Source organism: Macaca nemestrina, chromosome 6 (genome assembly GCF_043159975.1).
Source record: "Macaca nemestrina isolate mMacNem1 chromosome 6, mMacNem.hap1, whole genome shotgun sequence".
Lineage (NCBI taxonomy): Eukaryota > Metazoa > Chordata > Mammalia > Primates > Cercopithecidae > Macaca > Macaca nemestrina.
Genome location: NC_092130.1, coordinates 22,787,460 through 22,809,146, shown reverse-complemented (window position 1 = coordinate 22,809,146; position 21,687 = coordinate 22,787,460). Strand labels below are relative to the sequence as shown.

The 21,687-nt window shown below is 41.5% G+C and overlaps 1 protein-coding gene across 2 annotated transcripts in view; it reads right to left on the bottom strand.

Annotated features, from left to right (window-relative positions):
• LOC105482367 (ADAM metallopeptidase domain 19) overlaps positions 1 to 21,687 on the bottom strand; it is a 136,514-nt gene that overhangs the window by 104,390 nt on the left and 10,437 nt on the right. The window contains exons 1-2 of one of the 2 annotated variants that reach the window (XM_071098156.1): positions 20,185 to 20,305; positions 18,877 to 18,931 (exon numbers count right to left, since the gene is read on the bottom strand). The gene's annotated coding sequence lies outside the window, so the exon portion shown is untranslated. Of the gene's footprint in view, positions 1 to 18,876; positions 18,932 to 20,184; positions 20,306 to 21,687 lie in introns of those variants that run through there. The other variant, XM_071098155.1, reaches the window with a different exon arrangement.

The window sequence follows — 21,687 nt, the reverse complement described above, 5'->3', positions numbered from 1 at the left end:
GGCTGCATAGTATTCCATGGTGTAAATGTGCCACATTTTCTTAATCCAGTCTGTCACTGATGGACATTTGGGTTGATTCCAAGTCTTTGCTATTGTGAATAGTGCCGCAATAAACATATGCGTGCTACATCTACACTTCTATCAATAGTCCTTCAAAGCAATCTTGGCTTTTTCTAGCATGCACCTCAAAGCTCATCCAGCCTTTACCCATTACTCGGATCCAAACTCACTTCCGCATTTTTAGGTATTTTGTTATAGCATAGCTGACTTCTCAGTATCAAAACCTGTATTCATCTGCTAAGGCTGCCAAAACAAAATACCACAAACTGGTGGCTTAAACAACAGATTTTTTTTTTTTTTTTTTTTTGAGACAGAGTCTCTCTCTGTTGCCCAGGCTGAAGTGCAGTGGTGCAATCTTAGCTCACTACAACCTCTACCTCCCAGGCTCAAGCGATCCTTCTGCTTCCCGAGTAGCTAGGACTATAGGTGCACACCACCACACCTGGCTAATTTTTGTTGAGATGGGATTTTGCCATGTAGACGAGGCTGGTCTCAAACTCCTGGGCTCAAGCAATCCTCCCTCCTCAGCCTCCCAAAGTGCTGGGATTATGGGCAAGAGTGACCACACCCGGCCAGAAATTTATTTTCTCACAGTTCTGGGGGTTAGAAGTCCAAGCTCAAGCTCCCATCAGGCTTGCTTTCTGGCAAGGCCTCTGTTCCTGGCCTGTAGAATGGTCACCTCCTCACTGTGCTCTCACATGGCCTCTTCTCTGCACATTCAGTGAGACAGAGAGAGAGTGGAGGGGATGGGTCTCTTCCTCTTATTATTTTATTTTATTTTATTTTTGAGATGAAGTCTTGCTCTGACACCCCGGCTGGAGTACAGTGGCACAATCTCAGCTCACTGCAACCTCCACCTCCCGGGTTAAACAATTCTCCTGTCTCAGCCTCCCAAGTAGCTGGGATTACAGGTGTGTACCACCACTCCCAGCTAATTTTTTGTACTTTTAGTAGAGATGGGATTTCACCATGTTGGCCAGGGTGGTCTTGAACTCCTGACCTCAAGTCATTCACCTGCCTCAGCCTCCCAAAGTGCTGGGATTACAGGCGCCCAGCCTCTCTTCCTCTTATTATAAGGACATCAGTCCTATCGGAGTAGGGCCCCACCCTCATGACCTCATTTAACCCTCATTACCTCCTTAGAAGCCCTATCTCCATATCCAGTCACATTGGGGGTTAGGATTCCAACTTATGAATTTGGGGGCTGGGAGAGACAAATGTAGTCTATAATTATGGCTATAGCCCTAGAGCCATGAGACTACAATTCTAGTCCCAGTTTTCTCTCCAACCAGTTCTGTGACCTTGGGTGAGTCACTTCTCCTTTCTGGGACTGAGTTTCTGCTGAATAACTTGGGAACAGGAATGGCTGCCCCCAATGCATGTCACCCAGGAGCTGTGACGAGCAATTGCGATGATGGGAGTGAAAGTTCCGTGACAAGTGGAAAATGCTGAAGTGCCATGCCTAACTGACTCTGTAGACAGGTCTCCTTGCAAAAGACATACAAACCCCATACTCGAAGTTCCCTTCCCTTTGCTGGCACTCGGCTGATCAATATTTAATCAGTATGTAGGCCTGAAAATTGGGAGGTAGCTCACAAGACAAAAAGTCCAGTGGTTCATGCACAACCAAGGAATCACAGAGTTCCCAGTGTAGTCTCATCCTACTCCTCCTCCCCACTTATCCACAGGAACGGGTATATATACAACTTTGACCTTGTAGAAGCCTTCCCATGTATTTGTAAAGAACGTATATGTTATTTATAAAGAGTATTAAGTCGCTACATAATCTTTGAAATATTCATGACATTTAACCTAGTAATTACATTTCTGGGAAACTATCCTAAAAAAATAATCTGCAATGCACACACAGATTTATGGACTAGAATGCTCATAATGGTGTTATTTATAATAGTGAAAATATTGGAAACAACCGAAATATTCAACTGTGAAAGAACAGCTCATAAATTATAGAATATCCATAAGATGGATTATTATGCAGCCACTTAAAATGATGGGAGTTTCTGCTCTGATGGTAGGTGAAAAAAAGCAGGGTCCAAAATTACATTTAAGTATGATCTCAGCTATGTAAATAAAAGACATTTCTAAAAAGACTTGAAGGAAGCGTGTCAAAATGTTAACAGTAGTTACCTCTGCGTGGTAAAACTATGGTTGACAGGGTTTTTTTGTTTGGTTTTGTTTTCCTGTTTGTTCTTTCTCTCTCTTTCATTTTCTACAATAATGAAGTACACAGTCAGGCATTGCTTAATGACAGGGATACATTCTGAGACACATCATTAGGCGATTTTGTCATGGGAACATCATAGAGTGCACTTACACAAACCTAGATGGCATAGCCTATTATACAACCAGGCTATATGGTGTATTCTATTGCTCCTGGGCAACAAACCTATACAGCATCCTACTGCACTGAATACTGTAGGCAACTGTAACACAATTGTAAGTACTTGTGCATCTAAACATAGAAAGTACAACGCAGTGTGCTACGACGGGCTATGATGCCACTAGGGGACAGGAATGTTTCAGTCTTATGGGATCAGGCATCTGGTCCCTCATTGACTGAAATGTCATTATATGGCACATAACTATATTACTTTAGTCATGGGAGGGCAGGTAAATGTTAAATACAGAAAGGAACACAAAAGGAAAAAGAGTTTTTCCTGGTATCTTAAACAGAGTTTTGCAAACTTGACCTCTGTATATACGGCTGACCTTCTCCTCTGACGATGGGAAAACTGAGCTGAAGTTACAGCAACCAGTTCCAGAATGTGGGAGTTGAAGTGACACAGGTCACTGGTCATCTCCAGCTAGAGTATACTATTAATATTATGGCTAGGAAGTGGCCATCCTGCCAGGGATTAAATCCCTTTTCTGTCCCTTCTTAGCTATGTGAACTTGGGCCACTAAATTTTTCTGTGATGCTGTTGTCTCATCTATAAAGGACAATAATAATGACAGTTTTTGTGAGGCTTAAATGGGTATTTAGAATAGCACCCATCACATAGTAGGCAGTCAATGAATGCTAGTCAGTATTACCCTCCTTCTACTGCTAATAAGTACTGAGAGGTGGGGTGTTATTTATAACGCCTAGCTTGTGCTTTTTGTTGTATAATGTGTGAAGAGTCTAATTTTATACTTGTTCTCTAATTACTATCAATGATAATGGTCATGTTATACTATTATTGTCTTTTTCCTATCCCCTCGCCCTAGATTGTGAGCCCCTTGTGAATAGGAGCTGGACCTTGTTCTTCACTCAGCCCTCCAGCATTTGGGAGGCACAATCAATGTTTAATTAAACAAATTAGAAGTTAAACAATTAATAATAATTATCTCATCCTGGCTCCGCTCAAACTTCCAAGCCCCTCATTAAAGAATCATCTTTGTTGTGTCCCTGTTATGGGAATAATGTTGGACCTGTGATAACTTTGCTTTGTGAACCATTTTCTCAGCAACTTGCTCTTTGAAGTTCTGTTTACTTAGATATAATTTATATACATTAACATTCTCTGTTTTTTAAATCTATGGTTCCATGAGTTTTGACAAGCACACGCAGTGGAATAACCACTTGCAGAGTCAAGACCACACCAAAAACTTTCCTCCTATCTCTATGCATTCAGCCACTCCCCTCACTCCTGGAATCACTGGTTTATTTTATGTCCTTCTCAACTTGCCTTTTCCAGAATGTCATATAAATAGAAGCACACAGGATATAGACTCTGGATATGGTTTCTTTCACTTAGCATAGTGCATTTAAGATTCATCCAGGTCACTGCATTATCAATATTTCCTGCCTTTTTATCATTCAGTAGTACTCCATTGTATAGATGTATCATTGTCAGTTTATTCGGTCACCTGTGAAGGATATTTGAGTGTTTCAGTCTTGGATGATTATGAATAAAGTCACTATATATATATTCAGGTTTTATGTGAACACAATCTTTCGTTTCCGTAGGGTGAAAGCAATTCCACTGGGTATTGTGGTTAAGTATACGTTTAACTTTACAAGAAACTGCAAAAAATATTTTCCAAAGTGGTTGTACAACTTTGCCTTCCCACAAGCAAGGTATGAAAGTTCTGGTTGCTCTGCTTCCTTGTCAGCATTTGGTATTGCCAGTTCTTTTGATTTTAGCCATTGTAAGGGATGTGTAGTTTCTTAACAATTATCTGGCTCTTCAAATACTCCATGATGTAGCCAGGTAGGATGATTATATCCATTTTAATGAAAGGAATTAAAGCCTAAAGAGAGTCTTTTACTCAAGTTTTATGGATATAGTAAAGACTTTAGTCTTTATTTCTGTTTTTTTAAATAATTCACAGAAGAAGCAAATCTTCCTAAACCCTGGATAACTCACAAAGCTCTTGAAATCATTCATTCAGCAAGCATTCACTGAATACCTATTATGTTCCCAGCATCTGCTAAAATCTACAGAGAATCTGAGATAGGGTTTCCACTATTACAATCATGGTAGGGGGAGGGGCATAAAAGAAAGGAGCTGGTAGGAACTGACAAGTAAATTAAGTGACTGATTACAGAGGAGGATCAAGTTTCTTGACATATGACTCGTGTCCTTTGATTTGTCAACATTGGGTACTGTCCCCAACATGGTGCATAATAACAACTATCATATATGGAGCACCCTGATTGGTTCCAAGCACAGTGCCTACATCATCTCATTTAATGCCCATAACAGTCCCATGAAGGTTAAACTATCAGGAAGTGTTGACTTTGTAGGTCAGAAACAGTTAAACATTGGTAATGTGCAGGAGCTCTATCTCGGCTCACTGCAGCCTCTGCCTCTCAGGTTCAAGTGATTCTCCTGCCTCAGCCTCTAGGGTAGCTGGGACTACAGGCGTGTGCCACAACACCCAGCTAATATTTTGTATTTTTAGCAGAGACAGAGTTTCACCGTGTTGGCCAGGCTGGTCTTGAACTCCTGGCCTCAAACAATACATCTGCCTTAGCCTCCCAAATTGCTGGGATTACACAAGCATAAGCCACCATCCCCAGTGAAAAGTATTTTTTTAAATCTCCAAGTATCTGGGGATTTTCCACCTATTTTTCTGTTACTGATTTCTAATTTCATTCAGTTGAAATCTGACTGCAGCCTTTGTATACTTTCTATTCTTTTAAATTTGTTAAGGCGTGTTTTATGGCTCAGAACGGGGTTTATCTTGGTGAATGTTCCATGACGTCTTGAGAATGTATGAATCTGCTGTTGTTGAATGAAGTACTATTGGGTTCAACTATGCCCTTACTGATACTCCGCCTGCTTTATCTACCTGTTACCAACAGAGGAACACTGAGGTCCTCAACTATAATAGTGCCTTCATCTATTTCTCCTTGTTGTTCTATCAGCTATGTTCTATCAGCTATGTTCTATCAACTATGCCTCACATAGTTTGATGCTCTCTGTTAGGTGCATACACTTTAAGGACTGTTATGTCTTCCTGGAATATTGACACCTTCATCATTATATAATGTCCCCCTTTATTCCTTGCTCTGAAGTCTGCTCTGTTACAGTACAATCACTTTTTATTAGTATTTGCAGGGTGTATTTTTCTCTATCCCTTTCCTTTTAATCTATGTGTGTCTTTATATTTAAAGTTGAGTTTATTACAGATGACATATAGTTGAGTCTTCTTGTTTGATCTACTCTGAACTGTCTTCTAATTGATATATTTAGACTTTTGACATCTAAAGTGATTGTTGATATAGATGAACTATTACCTATCATATTTGTTACTGTTTTCTATATGTTGCCCTTATTCTGTGTTCCTATCTTTGTCTTTCATATTTTCTCTGGCTTCTGTGGCTTTGAGCATTTTTATGATTCTATTTTCTCTCCTTTTTTAGCATATCAGGTTGTCCTAGGGTTTGAAAATACATTTACAACTAATCCAAGTCCACTTTCAAATAACACTGTACCACTTCCTGGGTAGTGTGAATACCTTATAATAAGAAAATAGTCCTAATTCCTCCCATTCCTTGTATTATTGCTGTGATTCATTTCTCTAACAGATAATCATGCACATATATACATAAACATTTATAATTGAATATATTGTTGCTATTATTATTTGGAACACAATGTTATCCCTTAGAAGAATTAAGAATAGGAAAAATAAAAGTTTCAATTTTATTGTCATTTATTTATTCTCTGTTGCTCATTTTTTCTTTATGCAAACCTAAGTTTCTGACCCTATATCAATTTCCTTCTCCTTGAAGAACTTTTAAAAAATATTTATTGGCTGGGCGTGGTAGCTCACCCCTGTAATCCCAGAACTTTGAGAGGCCAAGACGGGTGGATCATGAGGTCAAGAGATTGAGACCATCCTGGCCAACATAGTGAAACCCCATCTCTACTAAAAATACAAAAATTAGCTGGGCTTGGTGGTGCACGCCTGTAGTCCCAGCTACTCAGGAGGCTGGAGAATCGCTTGAACCTGGGAGGTGGAGGTTGCAGTGAGCCGAGATCGCGCCACTGCACTCCAGACTGGGCAGCTGAGAGAGGCTCCATCTGAGAAAAAAAAAAAAAAATGCTTGCAACGCAGATCTATTGGCAACAAATTCCTTCCATTTTTGTTTGAGAAAGGCTTTATTTCTCCCTAGTTTTTTTTTTTTTTTTTTTTTGAGACAGAGTCTCACTCTGTTGCCTAGCCTGGAGTGCAATCGCGCAATCTCGGCTCACTGCAACCTGCTCGCTCCAGGTTCAAGAGATTCTCCCGCCTTAGCCTGCCAAGTAGCTGGAATTACAGGTGCATGCCACCACTCCTGGGTAATTTTTTTTTCTTTCTTTTTTTTTTTTTTAGTAGAGACAGGGTTTCACCATGTTGGCCAGGCTGATCTTGAACTCATGACCTCAGGTAATCCACCCACCTCGGCCTCCCAAAGTGCTGGGACTACAGGCGTGAGCCACTGCGCTCGACCTCTCCTTTGTTGTTGAGGAATTCTGTACCATGGTGTACAGAATTCTGGATTGGTGGGATTTTTCTTTTAACACTTTAAATATTACACTCAATTCTCTTCTTGCTTGCATGGTTTCTGAAAAGCTAGGTCCAATTTTTTGCTCTTCCTTAAGTGAGGTGTTTTATTCTTTCCCCTGGCTTCTTTCAAGATTTTGCCTTTGTGTTTGATTTTCAGAAGTTTTATTATGATATTCCTAAGTGTAGTTTTTCATTTGTTTGTTCATTTTAACATATTTCTTGTGTGTGACTAGGTGTCCCTGTTTTTTGTTTGTTTGTTTGTTTACTTGGCATATCTCCTGCCTGGTGTTCTCTGAGCTTTTTGGATCTGTGGTTTGGTGTCTGTCATTGGGGAAATTCACATATTGCTTCTGCTCCTTTCTCTTTTTCTTCTCCTTCTGGTATTTTCATTGTGCATATCTGTACCTTTTGTACTTGTCTCAAAATTCTTGGGTATTCTGTTTTATTTTTTCAGTCTTTTCTTCTCTTTGCTATTCAGTTTTGCAAATTTCTATTCTCACATCCTCAGGCTCAGAGATTTTTTTCTTAGCCGTGTTCAGTCTACTCATGAGCCCATCATAGATTCTTCATTTCTGTAACAGTGATTTTAATCTCTAACATTTCTTTTTAATTCTTAGAATTCCCTCCTCTCTGTTTATGTTATCTATCTGTTCTTGCATGTTGTCTCTTTATCCATTAAAGCCCTCAGCATATTAATCATATTTAAGTTTTTTTTTTCAGTTGGTTGAGCATGGTGGCTCATGCCTGTAATCCCAGCAATTTGGGAGGCCAAGGCAGGTGGATCATCTGAGGTCAGGAGTTAAGACTAGCCTGGTCCAACATGGTGAAACCCTGTCTCTACTAAAAATAACAAAAATTAGCTGGGCATGGTGGCACATGCCTGTAGTCCCTGCTACTCAGTAGGCTGAGGCAGGAGAATTGCTTGAACCCGGGAGGCAGCGGTTGCAGTGAGCAGAGATCACGCCACTGTACTCCAGCCTCGGCAACAGAGCGAGACTCTGTTCTCAAAAATAAATAAATAAAATAAACATTTTCAGTTGATAATTCCAACTTTGATGCCATATCTGACTCTTGTTCTGGTGCTTGTTCAGTCTCTTCAAACTGTGTTTTTTTAATTTTAGTGTGCCTTTTAATTTTGTGTTTAAAGGTAGACATAATGTACTGGGTAAAAAAAAAAAAAACTACAGTAAATAGTCCTGTAGTAATGTCGTGGTAAAGTATGGGGGAAAGAGAAATGTTTTGCAGTCCTATGATGAGGTCTCAGTCTTTTGGTGAGCCTGTGCGCACAGACTGTGAACTTCACAAGTGCTACTCGGTCCCCCTCCTGACCTTAGGTGGGATGAAATGGCTAGAGGGAGTCAGAGTTGGGTATTCTTCTGTCCCCCAGGTAGGTTAGGCTCTGTGAAAACCCCAGCAGGTTAGGGCTCTGGTGAAATAGTTTCTCCAGAGGGCAGGTCTTAAGAACACAATGCACTGGCCTGTTTCAAAATGATTCCTTTTGACCTTCTCCTCCCAGAGTACAAGGGGAAATTTCTTGGCTATTCACTGTGAAAACCTAGTAGAGTTTCTGGAGATAAAACCCACAAAAGTGTGGGAACCACCTATGATTGGGTCCCCCTAGAGTTTTAGCTCTCAGAATTATCCACACTGAGTCTTTAGCAGTTTGTCAATTACAGTTCCAGTTTTCTTCCCCCAGCACCTCCCAGGAGGTTCCTGCTGGTGGGTTTCTGCTCTAATAAGTTATGATTCTCTGTATCTGTCTGTTTCTCCAATTTTGTGGGCAGCAGTTTGCCATATAACCTCACTTCTCCGCTGGACCTAAGAAGAGCTGATTTTTCAGTTCGTTAAGCTTTTTACTTGTTGTTAGGACAGAGTGGTGACTTCTAAGCTCCTTTCATGCAGGACTAGAAACCGGAAGTCAAATATTTTTAATAGATAATGATGCAAAATGTATCATAGGAGCCAGCTTCCTGCAGCTGTTTCCCCTCCTCAGCTAGCAGCCACCCTTCCCTAGGTGCTTTTTCCCCTTTCCACATAAAGCCTCGGTGGGATTTAGAGGTTACACCAACCTTTTGCAGACATTTCACTCCGTTATCTTATTTGATCCATTCAAAAAGCCATATGAACTGGGTGTTAGGATCCCATTTCACAGAAGAGAAAATTGGCATTTTAGGGGTAAACAACTTCCCTAAGGTCACACAGCCAGGACACAATTCCAAGAGGGGAAAGGAGGAAAAAAAGGTAGAACCTTAGTGTGGGTGTTTTCTCCCACGGGGATGACGTGGGGATACAGATTTCAGAGCAGCAACCTTTTGCATTTATAGCCACACCCGAGGGACATCTGGGCCTATGAATTTTTCATTCAGCTGTATGCAAAGCGCTGTGACTTGCCCTGGAAACAGAGGCTCCTGGGTAAGAGCCCCTGCCTTCTAGAGCCTCACTAGCCCAAGTGTGGTCCACAGACCAGCAGCATCAGCAGAACCTGGAGCCTATTAGAAATGCAGACTCTCAGTTCCCACCCAGACCTCCTGAATCAGAAGCTGCATTTTAATAAGATCCAAAAAAAACCCAAGGTGATTTGGCTGCTACTTAAAGTCTGAAAAGCATTGCTAGGAGACTGTCCAAACTTGATTTTACATATGGTAAGAGAAAACAAGTGTTTTCCTGGAATGGAAGCTAAGGCTTGGAAAAAAACCCAGAAAAAGGAGAGATTGGGTATAAACAGGGATTGTAGGAGGCTTCATGACGGAGGGGTTTTGAAGTTGAGCCTTGAAGCAGAAAAGTGCATATGAACAAAGGCATGGAGATGGGAAGTGTTTAGTGTTTGGGGAAAGGCAAATGGCCTCATGTGACAAGAAGGAGAGAGTGGGAGGAGAAATTAAGAATAATAGGAGCAAATGGTCAAGGATGTTTACGGTATGGATAATAAGGCAGGTGGAATCCTCTCGGTGAGAGGTCATGAGCTAGTGACCTGTGGGCCAACAAAGTGTTGTAAAAATAATTTGGATTGTAGTTATGTCCAAAATATTTTCAAAATGTTAAAAATGTAATTATCATAAAAATACATAGTGAGCATTTTCCAAGTTTTAATTAACTAATCAGAGAACCAGCAAGATCACCAAGGTGGTTCAAACAAGGACAGGAAAAACTGGACAAAGGAACTCAAGATTGAGTTCCAAACTGGTTAATGACCTACAGGGCAATCAAACTACATTCTTTGGGGTTATCTTCTCTACCAGATGATAATCATTCACAGCTTTACTGGACCAAAAAAAAAAAAAAAAATCATTGACAATTTATTCATTTTCTATAATTTTACATCCAACTTAACAGAGTTATAAAATGTCAGACCCCTAATTAATCATAAACAGTAAACAGCGGGTGAAACAATCCTGTGTTCCCCCGGAGTTAGACAATGCCCTGAACAGAAAAGACAGTGAGTGGTTAAGGGCAGTGATTCTCAAACCTAAGCTTAAAGCAAAATTCCCTGCAGGACTCATTACAACACAGAATGCTGATCTCCAGCCTCAGAGTTTCTGATTTAGTACATCTGGGGCAGACTGATGATTTGTTCTCAGGTGATGCAGATGCTATTCACCAGGGAACACACTTTGAGAGCCACTGATCTTAGATGCCACCGAATGAAAGAAACTGCAGTCATTCTTTTGCCTCGTTTCCAAATTTTGGATATTTTTTCTGAACAGTTGCCAAGCTTTCAAAAATCAGAGAAAAAAAAATTCCTGATTGTGGCTTCTCATGAAAAATTAGAAAAGTCAGACAATGGTAAGTCTAAATTCTTTCATGGTGACAATTGCTTAAAGCTCAGTATCAGCTGCTCCTTTTTTCTCACCACTGCCCCTAGCCTACATCATTCATTTATTTTGCTGGTATTTGATTTTGATATCCCTGCAAAACATGGTGGAAACACAATGCAGAATTTGGAGGAGGAACATGAGCGCAGCTGGTTAGCGCCTGTCTCACATATCTGTATCACATCTAATCAGCTCAGGCACCCAGGGCTGGTTTCCCAGAAGTACAATCCAGGCAGTTGCACAGGGCGTCACTCTCAGGAGAGCCCCACACTCGATTTAATGCTCTGGTATTGGCATTTTGCAATTCTTACTAATTTTTGGAGAAGGGGTCTCACGTTTTCGTTTTGCGTGATACCACATATCACATAACTGTTTTGCAGCCACCTCAAAGTTTGGAATCCACACTTAAAGGTGACCCTGTCATCGCCAGATTGCTAAGGAGAGGAAGAGGTAATTCCAGAATCAGAAACCTACGGGACACTTTAGAAACCATCTCGTCCTGCAGATAGGGTCACCATTTCATTTTATAGCTAGGGCTACTAAGGTCCAGAAAGAGGAAATTGACTTCCTCAAGGTCACGGACAAATCCTGAAAAAGGAGTCAAATGAAAAGTCTGAAGTGGTGAGTCTGCAAGGCTGTGAATACTAAGGCTGCCAGCAAGTTTATGTATCTGATGCCCCCCGTGCATACCAATATGAAAATTCCTGTTTTTCACTTAGCTCAGTCAACTTTGGATTGATCTGGTTGAAGCAGGAGAAGGATGTGGATAAAACAGGAAGAGTGGGGGTGTGATCTTTAAACAGATCAAGAAACTTGTATAAACAGACCCATTTAGAATAAGGATTGTGAAGGGAAAAAGTCTTATATATGAACTCCACCCCCATGTTTGTTACAAAGGACCGACTTCCACCTAAACCCCTAAATAAACTTCAGAGGCAAAAGCATTCAGGGAAAACCCAGCAATATACTACCCAATTAAAAATGGCAATCAACTCAACATCCCTAATCATCAGAGAAATGCAAATCAAAACTACGATGAGATACCATACTCTAGTCAGAATGGCTATTATTAAAAAGTCAGAAAACAACAGATGCTGGCAAGGCTGTGGACAAAAAGGAATGCTTATACACTGCTGGTGGGAATGTAAATTAGTTCAGCCACTGTGGAAAGCAGTTTGGAGATTTCTCAAAGGACTTAAATAGAACTACCATCAACCCAGCAATGCCATTACTGGGTATAAATCCGAAAGAAAATAAATCATTCTACCAAAAAGACATGTACACTCACATGTTCATTGCAGTGCTATTCACAATAGCAAAGACATGGAATCAGCTAACCTAGGTACCCACCAGTGGTGAATTGGATAAAGATAATGTGGTCTACATACACCATGGAATACTATGCAGCCATAAAAAAGAATGAAATAATGTTCTTTGCAGCAACATGGATGCAGCTAGAGGCCATTATCCTAAGCAAATTAACACAGGAACAGAAAACCAAATATTGCATGTTCTCATAAATAAGTGGGAGCTAAACATTGAGTGCACGTGGACATAAATATGGAAACAATGGACAATGGGGACTACTAGAGGGGGAAGGGAGGGAGTGAGGCAAGGATTGAAAAAAAAGCTATTGGATACTATGCTTACTACCTGGGTAACGGGATCATTCACATCTCAAACCTCAGCATCATGCAATATATCCATGTAACAAACCTGCACAGGTACTCCTGAGTCTAAAATGAAAGTTGAAATTATCGTTTAAAACGGCAATCATGTTTAAGAACGCACTTAATTTCAGCTGGCTCCACTTAGCTCGATGACTTGTAGGTCTCGGCTGCCTAGTTTTAGGTTAATAGCTGCACGCACTCAGAAAGTCGAGTTCCTGCAGCTGGTTGAGCGGTAAGTTGAAGTGAGAATTAGGCAAATGAGTCACCCCTTGCTCACATCTGCTCTTGTGGTCTGAGTGGGTGGATCTTCCTCTCCTCCCCAGCCACTGCTCAGGAATAGGCAAGGACACAAGGCCTGGGTGTAGAACCGCATCATTAAACCCACTGTGCTTGGCTCAGTGATGGGTGTAAGGCCCTAAGCTGGATCAATGGGCATCTTCCCCAATACTCTTGACAGCTCTGTCAAAAATTTGCTTTCCTCTTGTCTGAGACGGTAAGCAATGTGAGTTTGGGGCTATGAGTTGTCTTCTTGCTGCCATGTCAGGAAAGAACCTGTCTAAAAAATGAAGTCAAACAGTGGTAAGAGATACGGAGAAAGAGAGAGACAAGGTCCTAGCATTATTATTTGAACCTGTGGATTTAGCCATGTCTGAAATCAGCCCCCTCAACTTTTCAACTACGTGAGCCAATAATTTTCTTTTTTGCTTAAGCTAGTCTGAGTTAGAGGTCTGTCACTTGTGACTGTAAATATCTCACTCACGCAAAGGCCTCCTCCATTCTAGGCACTGTGCTGGCTGCTGGGATTATAGGAGTGGACAAAGACACATGTCATTCCTATCTTCATGGTACTCAGCATCCAGTGGAAAAGATGACAGTAAGCAAGCGAGTGAATACACAGATACATAAAATAGAATAATTACACATTGAGATTTATAAACAATTGATGCTAAAAGAGAGAATGAGAAAGGAGGACTGCTTTAGACAGCATGGTGGGGAAGGCTCCCTTGAATTGTTTTTTGAGCTGAGAGTTTGCAGTATGAAGAACAGGGGGAAGAAAGTTTCAGGTGGTGGAGACAGCAACTGTTCTCAGGCTTCAAAGGCCTCCATTCATTCCAGGACCTGAAAGAAGGCCTTCATTCATTCACCCATTCAACAAACGTCTTTAGACAGTGTCAAGTGCTAGGTACAAGGAGATAAAAGCAGCCCCTGGAGAGTTGATAAGAGCTATTGAAAGCTATGCAAATGTTCGAACCATGTGATTCAGCAATTCCACTTCTAGAAATTTAGTCAAAAGAAAAAAACAGGAATTTCTGCAAAAACATAGCTATCATGATGTTCATTGCAGCGTTATTTTTTCAACTCCGATTGAAGTGTAACAAACATACTAAAAGAGTGCACATAGACCGGGTACAGTGGCTCACACCTATAATCCCCCAGCATTTTGAGAGGCCCAGACGGGAGGATCACCTGAGGTCAGGAGTTCGAGATCAGCCTGGCCAACATGGCGAAACCCCATCTCTACTAAAAATACAAAAATTAGGCGAGTGTGGTGGTGCATACCTGTAATCTCAGTTACTCGGGAGGTTGAGACAGGAAAATTGCTTGAACCCAGGAGGTGGAGGTTGCAGTGAGCCAAGATCGCGCCACTGCCCTCCAGCCTGGGCGACAGAGCAAGATTCCGTCTCAAAAAAAAAAAAAAAAGAGTGTACATATTACAGTAAACAGTTCAACTATTTTCACAGTTTGAACACACCCACATTATCAAAAAAGAGAAGAGAACATGCCCTGCACTCCAGAAGTCCCCTTTCGCCACCTTCTAGTCACAGATCCCCCTTCAATCAAGGGTAACTACTAGCCTGACTTCTAATAATATAGATTAATTTTGCCTCTTTTTACTTTATATAAATAGAATCATCCAGTATGTAACTTGGGGGAAAGGGATATGGGAAGGTCTTGGCTTCTTTTGCTTAAGTTTTGTGTTTGTGAGATTTCACGATATTGTTAATGTAGTTATAGATTGTTTATTCTGCATAGTATTCCATCATCAGAATGTACCACAGTTTATTCATCTGTTCTACCATTTATAGACATTTGGGTTGTCTCTAGACTGAGACTATTACAAACAGTGCTGTTGTGAGCATTCTTTTGGTTAACATATATCTGCATTTCTTTTGGGTATATACTTAGGACTGACGTTGCTGAGTCATAGTAATGATCAGCTTTAGAAGACATTGTCTAAGAAAATGATTGCGTCCATTTACACCTCAATCAACTTTGTGAGAGACTTCTGGTTTCTTCACATGGTTGATAACACTCGACATTTTCCATTTCTTAAAAAAATTTAGCCATCTGGTGGGTATGTGTTGGTATTGACTTTTGGTTTCAACTTTCATTTCCCTGATGGTGAATAAGATGATTAGTGAAAACCTTGTCATCTGTTTATTGGCCATTAGATATTCCCTTTCTCGAGGAGCCTGTTCAAGTGTGTTTTCCATTTTTTAAGTGAGTGAGCTGTTTTTTTCTGTTGGTTTGCAGGAGTTCTTTAAATATCCTGGCTATAAGCCTTTGGTCCGTCATATATATGAAACTATATTCTTCCACTTCACAGGGTATCTCTTTACTCTCCTTTGATACAAAGCAATTCTTAATATTAATATCTTAGAATTCATCTTTTTTATGAGTACTACTTTTTGTATCCTATTTAAGAAATTGTTGGCCAGGCGCTGTGGCTCACACCTGTAATACCAGCACTTCAGAGGCCAAAGCAAACAGATGTCTTGAGCCCAGGAGCTCCAGACCAGCCTGGGCAACGTGGCAAAACCCTGTCTCTACAAAAAAATACAAAAATTAGTTTGCTGTGGTGGCCCAGGAGGATCACTTGAGCCCAAGAGGCAGAGGTTGTAGTGAGCCAAGATCACACCACTGCACTCCAGCCTAGATGACAGAGCAAGAACTTGTCTCAAAAAAAAAAAAAAAAAAGAAAGAAAAAGAAAAAGAAATTGTTTCCCACCCCAGGAGCAGAAAAACATTCTCCTATGTTTTTCTCAAAAAACTTTACTACATTCATTTTACGTTTAGATCTATAACCTATCTGAAATTTATCTTTATGATGTGAGGTAGAGATCAAGATAATTTTTTCCATAGGGCCGTGTTTCCCAAACTGCGCACCAAGTCACCCTTGGGCACTGCAGTCAACTTAGAGAGGGGGCATGGGACATTTTACCTTTTTGAGGGAAGCACAGTGAGAACTGTTGGATACCATATAAAACTGTTAGCTGGAAATAGTTCACAATTTCAATGTTAAATCATACTCCATTCCTTTCAATGACATGATATTTTTGCAAAGCGGGGTTTTTTGAGGTTGCTATGATAAAAAGTAAATACCATGTGAAATCAGGAAATGAAAATGATGATGTTGTCTGATTCCAAGACCTGAGAAGCTGTGCAGTGCTCAACAGGAGCATGATCTACAGTCTGTTGGTCAATATTGTGGTTACTTAAAAACAAAATATTTTCTTCTTTCAATTTACAAGTATTTTTTTTTCCAAACGATTACTACATTGTTAAGATACAATTATTCATTGAGTTGTTTGGATCTAACTACTTAATAAATAGAACTGTTAGGTATTTCTTTCTCTTTATTTCTTTCTTTTTTTTTTTTTTTTTTTTTTGAGACAGTCTTGTTCTGTCACCCAGGCTGAAATGCAAGGGCACGATCTCAGCTCACTGCAACCTCCACCTCCTGGGTTCAAGTGATCCTCCTGCCTCAGCCACCCAAGTAGCTGGGATTACAGGCACATGCGATTATACCCAGCTAATTTTTGTATTTTTAGTAGAGACGGGGTTTCACCATGTTGGCCAGGCTGGTCTCGAACTCCTGACCTCAGATGGCCCACCTGCCTTGGTCTCCCAAAGTGCTGGGATTAAGAACTTTTAGGTATTTCTTTTGACTGAGGGTTGCCATGAAAAAAATTACTGAGACATTAAAGGTACCATATATGGAGAAAGTGTGGGAACCTCACTGAGACAGACAGACTCCAGGGCAGTCCCCACAGTTCCCACCCTCATGTTTGTGTTCTTCTGTGATCCCTGCTCTTGAGTGTGGATGGGATCCCTAACTTGCTTCTAAGTCATAGAATACAGCAAAGGTGACTGATGTATGTGATTGTATGTACAGTACATGATTGTGTTATATTAGATTGTAACACCCAACTTGGAAGGAGACTGCCTCCCTTGTTGGCTTTTAAGAAGCAGGTTGCCTTGTTTCAAGCTACTCTGTGGAGAGGGCCATGTGTCAAGGAGGTGAGGGCAGCCTTAAGCCAACGGCCAGCAATGAACTGAGGCCCTCAGTTTCCATCCTGTAAGGAACTGAATTCTGCCAATAACCACGCAAGTTTGAAGCAGGTCCTTCCCTGGTCCAGCCTCAGAAAAGACTGCAATGCTGGCCACCACTTTCTTATTTTTTGAGATGAGGTCTTCCCCTTTGCCCAGGCTGGAGTACAGGGGCACAATCATAGCTCACTGCGGCCTCCAATTCCTGGATGCAAGTAATCCTCCTGCCTCAGCCTCCTGAGTAACTGGGACTACAGGTGCACACTACCACTCCAAGTTTTTTTTTTTTTTTTAATCCAGAGACAGGAGCTTGCTATCTTGTCCACTCTGGTCTTGAACTCCTAGCCTCAAGTGATCCTCCCACCTTGGCCTCCCAAAGTGCTGGGATTATAAGCATGAACCACTGCACCCGGCTGCTGGCCAACACTTTGACTGCAGCTTTGTGAGACCCTGAGGCAGAGGGCCTGGGTAAGCCATGCCCAAACTCTTGTCTACAGAAACTGTAAGGTAATAAGTGTGTGTTGTGTTAAGGAGCAAGTTTGTGGTAATATTGTTACACAGCAATAGATAACAAATGCATTCACCATATAGATATCTTACTGATCCAGCATCATTTAGTAAAGAGACCATTCTTTGTAGTATCAAGTCTTTTTCATAATAGAAGTAGAAACTACCAAAATTTCTTTTTTAAATAATGTGTTTTATTAGGCCGGGCACAGTGGCTCATGTCTGTAATCCCAGCACTTTGGGAGGCCAAGGCAGGTGGATCACCTGAGGCCGGGAGTTCAAGACCAGCCTGGCCAACATGGAGAAACCCCATCTCTACTAAAAATACAAAATTAGCCGGGCATGGGGTGCATGCCTGTAATCCCAGCTAGTCAGGAGGCTGAGGCAGGAGAATCACTTGAACCTGAGAGGCGGAGATTGTGGTGAGCTGAGATCGCGTCACTGCACTCCAGCCTGGGCAACAAGAGTAAAACTCCATCTCAAAAAAAAAAAAAGTGTTTTATTTCCTTCTTTTTTTGTTCTCCTAGGCTCTTAAAAACCACCAAAATTTCTGATAAAAGTTGATTAATAGACCATGATACATTTTGTCCACATGACAGAATAATAGACAACCCATAAAAATTATATGGAAAATATCTAGTAACATGAAAACGTTTTCATAGTAGATTACTAAGAGAAAAATATGAATTTAAAATCACATGTTCAATTATATGCTAATTGTGTAAAATGTGAGTACTATGTGTATCTGCATTGTAAAAAGACTGTTTTAAAATACGTTTGGGAGAGAGAGGATTACAGGTGTTCAACAACTTTTTTGTGTGTTTTCAAAATTTTCTACAGAGAAATTGCCAACAAATATCCTGTAAAGAGAACATATTAGTTTTTACACGTACAGATTCATACACTTTTTTTTTCTTAAAATAGAGATGAGGGCTTGCTCCGTTGCCCAGGCAGGCCTCAAACTCCTGGCCTCAAGTGATCCTTCTGCCTCAGCCTCCCAAAGTTCTAGGATTACACATATGAGCCTCCATACCTGGTAAACATACTTTTTAAATAAAAAAGAACAGTCCCTGTGTTGAAGGAATTTATAGTGTGGAAGAAGGAGACAGGGTGGAGACAAATAAGAGTGCTGTAACATTAGAGACTATACATTGAGGACACTTTCGAGACCCAGTGGAAACCATCTCAACACAGAAGCGAAGATACTGGCTCATGGACTTTGATTGGCCTTGCTTGGGTTATATGTCATCCTTGGATCAATTACAGTAGACAGAATATGGCATTCTAGGCCAAAATCAAGAGCCTGTGCTACGAGCCCTGCCTGTTGTTAGCACCATGTGGCAAAGGGTGGGAGGTGGCAAGATCTTTCCCCTTTCCCCAAAAAAGGGTGCCAGAAGAAGGGGGGTGAGAAAGGTAATTGTAGGAGACCAAGCATGAAGCAGTTAGTTTTGCCTGGAGGAGAGGGACAAAGGCACAGAGGAAGTGATACTCACGCTGAGTGTTCAAAGACGGAGAGGTGTTTCCAGGCAGCTAGTGTCAGGAGGGCATCTGTAGAGGAAGAGGGGGAGTGTTATGAGAATGGGGAAGGGAGCCGGAGAGATAGTCAGAAGTGAGAACTAGATGTGGCTTCTGGGTCAGGTGAGGGTGTTGAGCCTTCATTCTGAGGGTCATGGGGGAGCCCTCAAAAATAAAGATGAGGACATGTGTGTTTGATCGCCTTTGCTTCTGCAGCAAAATACAGTGCCTGGCAAACACCTTTACAAGCAATGATAGTAATAATATGGCTGCCTCCTGCACTAGACTCTACAGCTCTCCGATGGCCATGAGGAGGTTGGATTTGGGGGCTTTTGACAATAGCCTCCACTGAATTTGAATCAGTGTGTTTCCAATGTTTTTTACTGTGATCCTCAGTAGGAAACACATTTTACATTACAATTCACCTAAATTTCACTGAATTATGTTAAAAAAAAAAAAAAAGCCCCGCCCTAGACTACCAACTCCATCTTGGCAGTGACCATGACTTATAACTCTTGATAATTACCATAGGTTTGATGTCTGGCGAACTGTCCCTTGGTGGGCCCATAATATTACTGTTACTACTAAGTGCAGATTTACTGAATGAACAGGTGCAGATGTCGATAAATTATTCAAATTATTTGCAAACTACAAAGAGTTATACAGGTGCAAACAATTGATGTTAGCAACCAACTCAGACCGATATTGATGAGCCTGTATGTTAGACCAATTGCCAGAGCAGACAGTGGGAGGTGATGCTGAGGGCAGAGGAAGCGGGTAGAGGGAATTTACTGTCCGTGGTGGGTGGTTCTCCATGCACCACATTTCAATGATTCATGCTACTGCCCGGGCCACGGTTCTCCTCCATAACCACACATCCTTTTTCACACACTGTGAGTGATTTCAATAGTATATGAAAACCATGACTCAGAGGCTGGAAATCAGAGGGTTTTCTTTGAAAGTCCTAAAAATTTCATCTGAAAGAGAGTGCAACAAATGCACAAGGTAGTCTTTTCCTCTGAATAGAGACATGGGTTTAAAACTAGGAACAGTAAATGACACAGGCACAGAGAGGGGAAAAAGCCACTTCGTAGATATCTTGAAAGTGCATTTGGCTCACGGAGGGTCTCCAAGGACCACTTAAGCCCATCATTTCCATCCCACCTCTTGAAGCTTATTGATCAGTACAGTTGCAAAACCCTTCCCATGTGTTCTCTGCAACCAAAGTTCTCTGAGTAAAAAGCCAAACCAAGGAAACAGCTTTAAAAGGAGAAGTTTATACTAACCGGGGCTGAGCAGTGGCTTCCTCCCAACATCAATATTCCTCCAAGGCTTAAGGATTGGGATCCCATTTGAAGAAGCACTTGTCGGAAGAAATAATGATTTTCTGTCTTTTTTCAAAGAGTTGGAAACCTTTGTGATGAACGAAGTCATCATTAAAGATTTTTAGTTCAGGATTGCACTCACAGTTTGATAGTTACAGATGACTGAGGAGAAATTTCCAATACCAATTACATGGACCCTTTTTCTTTCTTTCTTTCCTTTTTTTTTTTTTTTTTTTTTTGTTTTTTGAGACGGAGTTTCACTTTTGTTGTCCAGGCTGGAGTGCGGTGGGGCGATCTCGGCTCACTGCAACCTCTGCCTCCTGGGTTCAAGCGATTCTTCTGCCTCAGCCTCCCGGGTAGCTGGAATTACAGGCATCTGTCACCAGGCCTGGCTAATTTTTTGTATTTTCAGTAGAGACGGGGTTTCACCATGTTGGCCAGGCTGATCAAGAGCTCCTGACCTGAGTTGATCCACCTGCCTCGGCCTCCCAAAAGTGCTGAGATTACAGGCGTGGGGCCTACGTGGAACCTTTTTCATTCAACAAACAAGCAGAGAGTTAAGATAATATTCTAAAAAGGCCTTAGAGTTCCAGATTAAGGGACCCTGGGACCAGGCTGACTTAGGCTAAATTCCACTTTCTCCCCCATGTCACAGGTAAGATCCATGCCTTGGAAGTTAGTCAGGTAGTTTTTGCCCTGAACATCTTCAGTAATCAGCTTGAATTTTCTAAATGCAACTTCATCATTCTGCAAATCAGCAAGACTCACTTCAAACACACAACCCTTAAGACTACCAGGTGCAATTTTGGTTCCCTGGGTCCTGGTGACTAGTGTCTTTCCAATATTTCTTGCACTGAACATAGCATGTGCTTTCACATCATACCAGTCTTTCTTAGAAAATGGATCAACCAGCCAAGGGTGGTGGCTCACGCCTGTAATCCTAGCACTTTGGGAGGCGGAGGCAGGTGGATCACCTGAGGTCAGCAGTTCAAGAGCAGCCTGGCCAAGATGGTGAAACCCCATCTCTACTAAAAATACAAAAATTAGACTGGGCGCAGTGACTCACGCCTGTAATCCCAGCATTTTGGGAGGCCATGGAGGGTGAATCACCTGAGGTCAGGAATTTGAGACCAGGCTGGCCAACATGGTGAAACCCCGTCTCTACTAAAAATACAAAAACTTAGCCGTGCGTGGTGGCACACGCCTGTAATCTCAGCTACGTGGAAGGCAGAGGCAGGAGAATTGCTTGAACCTGGGGGGCAGAGGTTGCAGTGAGCCAAGATCGTGCCGTTGCACTCTAACCTGGGCAACAGAGCGAGAGTCTATCTCAAAAAAAAAAAAAATTAGCCAGGCGTGGTAGCAGGCACCTGCAATCCCAGCTACTGGGGAGGCTGAGGCATGAGAATCGCTTGAACCCAGGAGGCAGAGGTTGCAGTGAGCTGAGATTATGCCATTGCATTCCAG